General features: G+C 44.7%; 1 pseudogene; it reads right to left on the bottom strand.

Annotated features, from left to right (window-relative positions):
• Positions 1-695: 695 nt before the first annotated feature.
• On the bottom strand, positions 696-1,037 carry LOC108541362 (ubiquitin-like protein 5; annotated as a pseudogene).
• Between the last annotated feature and the right edge of the window lie 6,864 nt (positions 1,038-7,901).

Genomic DNA, 7,901 nt, shown 5'->3' with positions numbered 1-7,901 from the left:
CACAAGAAAAGGCTTCTTCTGGCTTTTACAGTTTGCTCAGGAGATGCAAGCTTTAAGAATACTAAGGAGAAATGAAGAAAATAGGAACTTGAGAGTCAAAAGGAGATCTTTCACTTTACACCAGTTGCATTGTCTTTTTTTTTTTCTTTTGAGACAGAGTCTTGCTCTGTCACCCAGGCTAGAGTGCAGTGGCATGATCATGGCTCACTGCAACCTCAGCCTCCCTAGTAGCTGGGACTATAGGCATCTACCACCATGCCCGGCTAATTTTTTTTTTTTTTTTTTTGAGACAGTCTTGCTCTGTTACGCATAGGCTGGGGTGCAGTGGCACAATCTTGGCTCCCTGAAACCTCCGCCTCCCAGATTCCAGCAATTCTCCTGCCTCAGCCACCCGAGGAGCTGGGATTACATGCACGCACCACCACGCCTGGCGAATTTTTGTATTTTTAGTAGAGACGGGGTTTCGCCATGTTGGCTAGGCTGGTCTTGAACTCCTGACTTCAGATGATCCACCCACTTCGGCCTCCCAAAGTGCTGGGATTACAGGTGTGAGCCACCGTGCCCGGCTAATTTTTTTTTTTTTTTTTAATTTTTAGTAGAGACAGAGTTTCACCATGTTGGCCAGGCTGGTCTCAAACTCCTGACCTCAAGTGATCTGCCCGCCTCAGCTTCCCAAAGCATTGTCTTTTATTTATTTATTTTTTTTCAACATCTAAGTCTTTATTAAGGTGAGCTTGTACAAACAAGCGTCTATCCCAGTGTGGGGGTGAGGATGGGAGAGGAGAGTGGGGCAGTAGGAAGAAGAGCATTCTCATTTTTTGATAATAAAGCTCCAGGTTCATCCCATCGTGGATTTCATAGTCCCCCAGAGACACATCGTCCTTAAAAATCATGTACCACTTCTTCAGGACAATCTTGTTCCAACGGGTGCCAGTTTAGGCTGTAATTGGCTTCTTAAGGTCCCCAGTGGTATCATCCGTGTTGCATTTAGCGTGGACCTTCTTCCCCAGATGGTCATTGCAAACAACCTCCATCATCCTAACTGGAGCTTGAATTGCCTCGAACCTGTCGACGCCACTAGCTCCTCAGCATTGTCTTTCAAATGGACAATTCTGAGGCCGTTTACTACGGTGTCTTAATGAATAATAAGGCAGTTGTGTGAAGAAACATTGCTTTGAAAGTTTGTAGTCCTAGAATAATGTAGTAACTTAGCCTTATTTAGTATATCAGGGGTCTGTTGCTTCTTGCTATTCATGTCTTTCTCTTTCACATTTGACCAAAAAATGAGCAATTTCCTGCATTGTTGGCACTGATAATGCTACGGTAGGAGTGGGCTCTGATGTTAGGAATTTGGGGAGCACATACCCATTCTGAAATGGCCTATGAAAGTGGTAGGACTTTGGGTGTCAGTGCATATATGCACATCACCTGCCAGGCGAAGGCATCAAAGAAGAAATATACTAATGAGGCCGGGCACAGTGGCTCATGCCTGTAATCCCAGCACTTTGGGAGGCCAAGGCAGGCAGATCATTTGAGATCAGGAGTTTCAGACCAGCCTGACCAACATGGTGAAACACCGTCTCTAATAAAAAAAAAGGCCGGGCGCGGTGGCTCAAGCCTGTAATCCCAGCACTTTGGGAGGCCGAGATGGGCGGATCACGAGGTCCAGAGATCGAGACCATCCTGGCTAACACAGTGAAACCCCGTCTCTACTAAAAAATACAAAAAACTAGCCGGGTGAGGTGGCGGGCACCTGTAGTCCCAGCTACTCGCGAGCCTGAGGCAGGAGAATGGTGCAAACCCGGGAGGCGGAGCTTGCAGTGAGCTGAGATCCGGCCACTGCACTCCAGCCTGGGCGACAGAGCGAGACTCCATCTCAAAAAAAAAAAAAAAAACCGGGTGTGGTAGCACACGCCTGTAATCTCAGCTACCCAGCGGGCTGAGGCAGGAGAATCACTTGAACTCAGGAGTTGGAGGTTGCAGTGAGCTGAGATCACGCCACAGCTCTCCAGCCTGGGCAACAGAGCGAGACCCCATCTCAAAAAAACAAAGAAAAAAAGAACTATACTGATGAGGCAGTCTTGAATGGAATGAGAACTTTCCCAATCTGTGAAGGCAGCTGAATAATGAAGAGAGGGAAACAGAGGTAAGTGCCTGACCTCTGTGGTAGAGCATAAATCTTTCCTAAACAGGCCCTCAAAATGCAACTTGGGTTGGCTTTTTTTTTTTTTGCCCATCATTGGCTGTTAGGTTAGCTTTGATGTCCCTTTTGTCTGAATTGCACTAGTAAAAGTCAATACAAAGATGCCTTTAAAATATATGTGCAAATCCTAAAAATAAGTGTGTGTGATCTAGTTCCATTAACGTGTTTGACTTCATACTTTAATACTTCTTATTTTTTATTTATTTTTTTAACCAACATACCAGATTCCTGAATCATACTTTCACAGTCCACGTGTTTTTAGGAAACTGATTTGGGACTAGGTACTTTTTGAGAAGTACCACATGTCAAGATGCTAAATTTAATGTTCACAGTATGAGAATGATCCATGCAGGCAGCTTGACCTTTCCAATGCCTTTATCACCAGATTCACAGCCCAATAACACACTAATTTAAGCTCCTAAGGTTACAAGTAATTCGTGTCTTTTTAACTCTTTTTATCAAAAGTCACTGTCAGTGAAAGCAAGTGTCTGTTAACCTGCTTGGCCCTCAGCTCTGTGGAAGTCTGACCTGTGACTATCACAGCTGTGTATCTTAGGTTTCTCTAGTGCATCTCAGTTTCATAAAATATCCTCTTGCTCCCATGGCACTCAGACTTGTCAGACCATTTGTCCCAGATATTTTGGGTTCAGAAAGTATCTTACCCAGAAGGTAAGATTTTATTTTATTTGAGACAGTCTCACAGTGGCACCACTCGGCTCACTGAAACCTCTGCCTCCCGGCTTCATGTGATTCTCCCGCCTCAGCCTCCTGAGTAGCCGGGATTACAGGCATGTGCCACCATGCCCAGCTAATTTTTGTTACCACACCCGGCCAATTTTATCTTCTTTAGCATAGATAGTTGCAGAGGTCCAATGGTGAAATCGAGAGATTGTTAGTCTTTCTGGGTTTGAAAGCTGAATGTCAGCTGTGTACACACAAGGAGGAATTGCCAATATTATTTTTATACATTGAAAATTCCAAATTCCACAAGAACAGTGTTTATCTTTCAGCATTTTCCTATTTATAGTTTATATACAAGTTTTTTTTTTTAATTTTTTTTTGAGACAGAGTTTTGCTCTTGTTGCCCAGGCTGGAGTGCAATGGCATGATCTTGGCTCACTGCAACCTCCGCCTCCCAGGTTCAAACGATTCTCCTGCCTCAGCCTCCGGAGTAGCTGGGATTACAGGCGACTGCCACCATGCTCAGCTAATTTTTGTATTTTTAGTAGAGATGGGGTTTCACCATGTTGGCCAGGCTGGTCTCGAACTCCTGACCTCAGGTGATCTGCCACCTCAGCCTCTCAAAGTGCTGGGATTGATTACAGGCAGGAGCTATCATGCCCAGCCCATATAAGTGTATTATAATCAACCCTTAGGAGTTTTATTAGGATAACATGAATGTATATGCTGCAGTTTAAGTTATAAGTCGCAAACTTTTTCTGCAAAGGGCCAGATTGGAAGTATTTGAGACTTTCACAACTACTTAATTCTGTTGTAGCATGAAAACAGTCATAGACAATATATAAGCAAATGAATGACTTCGTTCTAATGAAACTTCATTTATGGACACAGAGATGTGAGTTTTGTGTCATTTTTATGTACCAGAAAATATTCTTATTTTGATTTTCTTAACCATCTAAAAATGTGGAAACTAGCCAGGCGCGGTGGCTCACATCTGTAATCCCAGCACTTTGGGAGGCCAAGGCGGGCACCTGAAGTCAAGAGTTTGAGACCAGCCAGTGCAACGTGGTGAAACCCCTTCTTTACTAAAAATACAAAAATTAGCCAGACATGGTGGTGCATGCCTGTAAATCCCAGCTACTCGGGAGCCTGAGGCAGGAGAATCGCTTGACTCCAGGAGGCGGAGGTGCACTTAGCCGAGAGATTACACCACTGCACTCCAGCTTGGGTGACAGAGCAAGACTCCCTCTCAACAACAACAGCAACAAAAAAGTGGAAACCATTCATGTGCTGTACAGAAACTGACAGCCAGATTTGATAAACACCCCCTGTAACTGATGAAAATATAGTAGTAAATGCACAGCAGCATTCACTAATGATTAAAAAAAATTACCTGATTGTTTTGGAATGTGAAAAGGTTCAATATTAGGAAGAACTTAAAAATACTGTAGTCATGTTTTGTTTGTGTGAAAACTAAGAGTGGATGTAGGAGTGTTTGATTTTTTTCACTTTTACTGATCATATTGCTCATAAGAGCACGGTGCGCCGGCCAACGTGGGGTTAACCTCAAAGAGCAGTTTGATGCTTAGAAGGTAAAGGCAGCATCGGTTCCACTTCTCCTGAGGACTCACGTGGAACTATTCTTTTGGCACTGTATCCATGCTTGTTTTCAGTTGTCCAGTTGTGTAACTGGCATACATGGAAAGTAAAGGAATCCCATGAGAATGGTTAGTTTGAACTCTAGTTATCTGGGGAATTTACCCCCTTGTGTGCATATGTGATCATCCTTCTTATTTCTTTAAATTTTAAAGCCAAAATTTCAGAGCTTAAATAGCTTACATAGTATAAAGGTCATCCGTCCAACTCCATACTTTCTTAGCATACAGGGAGCACAAAAAGGCGAGAAGTGATGGCCAGGTGCGGTTTCTCACGCCTGTAATCCCAGCACTTTGGGAGGCCGAGGCGGGCAGATTGCGAGGTCAGGAGATCGAGACTATCCTGGCTAACACAGTGAAATCACGTCCCTACTAAAAATACAAAAAATTAGCCAGGCATGGTGGTGGGTGCCTGTAGTCCCAGCTACTAGGGAGGCTGAGGCAGGAGAATTGCTTGAACTCAGGAGGCGGAGCTTGCAGTGAGCCCAGATCCCTGAACTCCAGCCTAGGTGACAGCAAGAAGTGACTTACTCAAAGCCACAGTATTAGTTTGTCCTCAAGCTAGGACTGAAACCCGGGTATCTTGTTTCCCAGTTTGGTACTCCTTCCACGGTAGGAGCCAACCTAATGACTGGGCTTTTTTTCCTACCTTTGGTAAATTTGCTACTTCCTGTGGGCGAAAAAAAAAAAAAAAAACAGGCTAGAGGGGAAAAAGAGAAAAGAAAAAAACACCCCCACTAAACAGTTTTGACATCTCTTTAACTAAAAGGGTTAAAGTTGGCAAAGGCAAACCTTTTCTGGAAGAGCTTTCATTTCCTCTGACGCGCACATTCTGCTTTCATTTCTGCTAGCTGTCACTCCCAGCGGTAACAGCTGGATGCTGTTTATTGCAGACGGAGTGCAGCATACGTTCGGTTAGGTTTAGTTTCAGGTACTAGATAGCAAGCGTGAGGGGAAGTAACGGCTATACTTTTTGAAACGAGCACTTTTTAGTGATTTTTCAATTGTTCTTAAGTTAATTTTGAACAGAAATCGGTCAAAAAAATGCTCTTAAAATTTATTCACATTTTATAAATGGAAAAGTACTCGTGTCAGGGGCTTTAATGGGGGGGACCTCCTAGAATAAAGTTTTGTCACTAATATTTTTCATCTCTGCTTCTGTAATCTGCCTCCAGGATTTCTGTAATTCCAGTGCCATCCAGCCACTTCTATATACCATCTAGAGAATGAGTGGCTGAATATGTTTTCACACATTCACTACACTTTTTCCCGACTTCCTCTTACATTTTTTTTTTTTTTGAGATGGAGTCTCACTCTTGTCGCCCAGGCTGGAGTGCAATGGCGCGATCTCAGCTCACTGCAACTCAGCTCCGCCTCCTGGGTTCAAGCGATTCTCCTGCCTCAGCCCCCCGAGTAACTGGGATTACAGGCACCCACCTCCACGCCCAGCTAATTTTTTGTATTTTTAGTAGAGACGGGGTTTCACCGTGTTAGCCAGGATGGTCTTGATCTCCTGACCTCATAATCTGCCTGCCTCGGCCTCTCAAAGTGCTGGGATTGCAGGCATGAGCCACTGGCGCCCGGCCGTTGTCCTGCTTTTTAAAGCCTGACTGCACTGTTCCTTGCCTGCTTCTCTGACCTCAGTTTCCAGACCTATTGCCTGCTTCCTTCAGAGCCTTTGCACCGGCTATTCTCTGCTTGAAATGCTCTTCCCTTTTTTTTACAACGCTGCCTCACGCTTGTCACTTACATCTCAATTTAAATGTTACCTCCTCAAAGTGGAGCCTTTCCAGACTGTGTAAATAAACCATCTAGAAACTCAATCTGATGGTCAGGTGTGGTAGCTCACACCTGTAATCCCAGCATGTTGGGAGGCTGAGGGGGGTGGATCACTTGAGGCCAGGAGTTCAACACCAGCCTGACCAACATGGTGAAACCCCGTCTCTACTAAAAATACAAAAATTAGCTGGGCATGGTGGTGGGTGCCTGTAATCCCAGCCACTTGGGAGGCTGAGGCAGAAGAATCCCTTGAACCCAGGCGGCAGAGGTTGCAGTGAGCAGAGATCATACCACTGAACTCCAGCCTGGGTGACAAAGCGAGACTCTGTCTCAAAACAAACAAACAAAAACTCTATCTGACATCACCCTGATTGTCAGCATCTCACCACCAGCCATCTTCCCTCCCTTTCATCCTTTCTCGTTCCCTCCCTTCCATCCTCCCTCCCTCCCTTACTTCCTCCCTCCCTCCCTTGAATCCTCCCTCCTTCTCTCATTCCTTCTCTCCCTCCCTCCCCACTATCCTTTGTCCCTCCTCCCTCTCTCGTTCCCTCTTTCCCTCCCTTCATTCCTTTTCCACATGTGTTCCTTCATTTGTCGAGGGTCTCCCTGCTGCTTCAATGTAGGCTCTATAAGAGTAGGGCTTTCACTGTCTTAATCACTACTTTATATTCAGGGCCTAGAACAATACTTGGTACATAGTTGATGCTCAATAAATATGTTTTGAATCAATGAGTAAATGGACAAATAAATGAACTTTAAGCCATTTGCCTTAAAATTCTATGACAGTCAGTGCAGCTTGTTGGACTGAGTGAGGAAATAAAGCTAAAGGACAACCAAAATATTTCCTGCAGAGCTGGCTCAAACAACTGAGCTGTGGGGAAGGTCTTCCACAAAATCAACGACAGAATGTCAGGAACTTGCCCAATTCAGAGCCAGGGGTCACAGGCCTCAGACTTGGGGTCTGAGCCTTTCTTCAAGTCGTCTGGTCAACTAGGCCTCTTGGCCGGGTCTCAGTGATCTCTCTTCTACTGCTACACTTAGTTTATCACAAGGGATTCTGTTCTGCTTGGTCATTCTTTCCTTCAGAAATACGTACTTGGAGCCTCCTTTGTATAAAGTGCTGGGCTGTATGTTGTGAGAAATAGAGATGAAATAGTTATGGGGGAGGTGCCTGATTTAAAGATCTTCTGATACAATAGGGAGAGGTAATACGTAAATAAGCATTTAGGTAGAAAAATAAGAACTATAAGAGATAAAATCAAGTGCGGGCTGGGCACAGTGGCTCACGCCTGTAATCCCAGCACCTTGGGAGGCTGAAGCAGGTGGATCACCTGAGGTCTGGAGTTCAAGACCAGCCTGTCCAACATGGTGAAACCCCATCTCTACAAAAATACAAACATTAGCCAGCATGATGGCAGATGCCTGTAATCCCAGCTACTTGGGAGGCTGAAGTGGGAGAATCGCTTGAACCCAGGAGACGGAGCTTGCAGTGAGCCGAGACTGAGCCACTGCACTACAGCTTGGGCGACAGAGCAAGACTCCATCTCAAAAAAAAAAAAAAAAAAAAAAAAAAAATTCAAGTG

This window comes from Rhinopithecus bieti, unplaced genomic scaffold (assembly GCF_001698545.2).
Source record: "Rhinopithecus bieti isolate Rb0 unplaced genomic scaffold, ASM169854v2 scaffold_19652, whole genome shotgun sequence".
NCBI classification, from domain to species: domain Eukaryota; kingdom Metazoa; phylum Chordata; class Mammalia; order Primates; family Cercopithecidae; genus Rhinopithecus; species Rhinopithecus bieti.
This window is presented reverse-complemented; position numbering and strand designations above follow the sequence as displayed.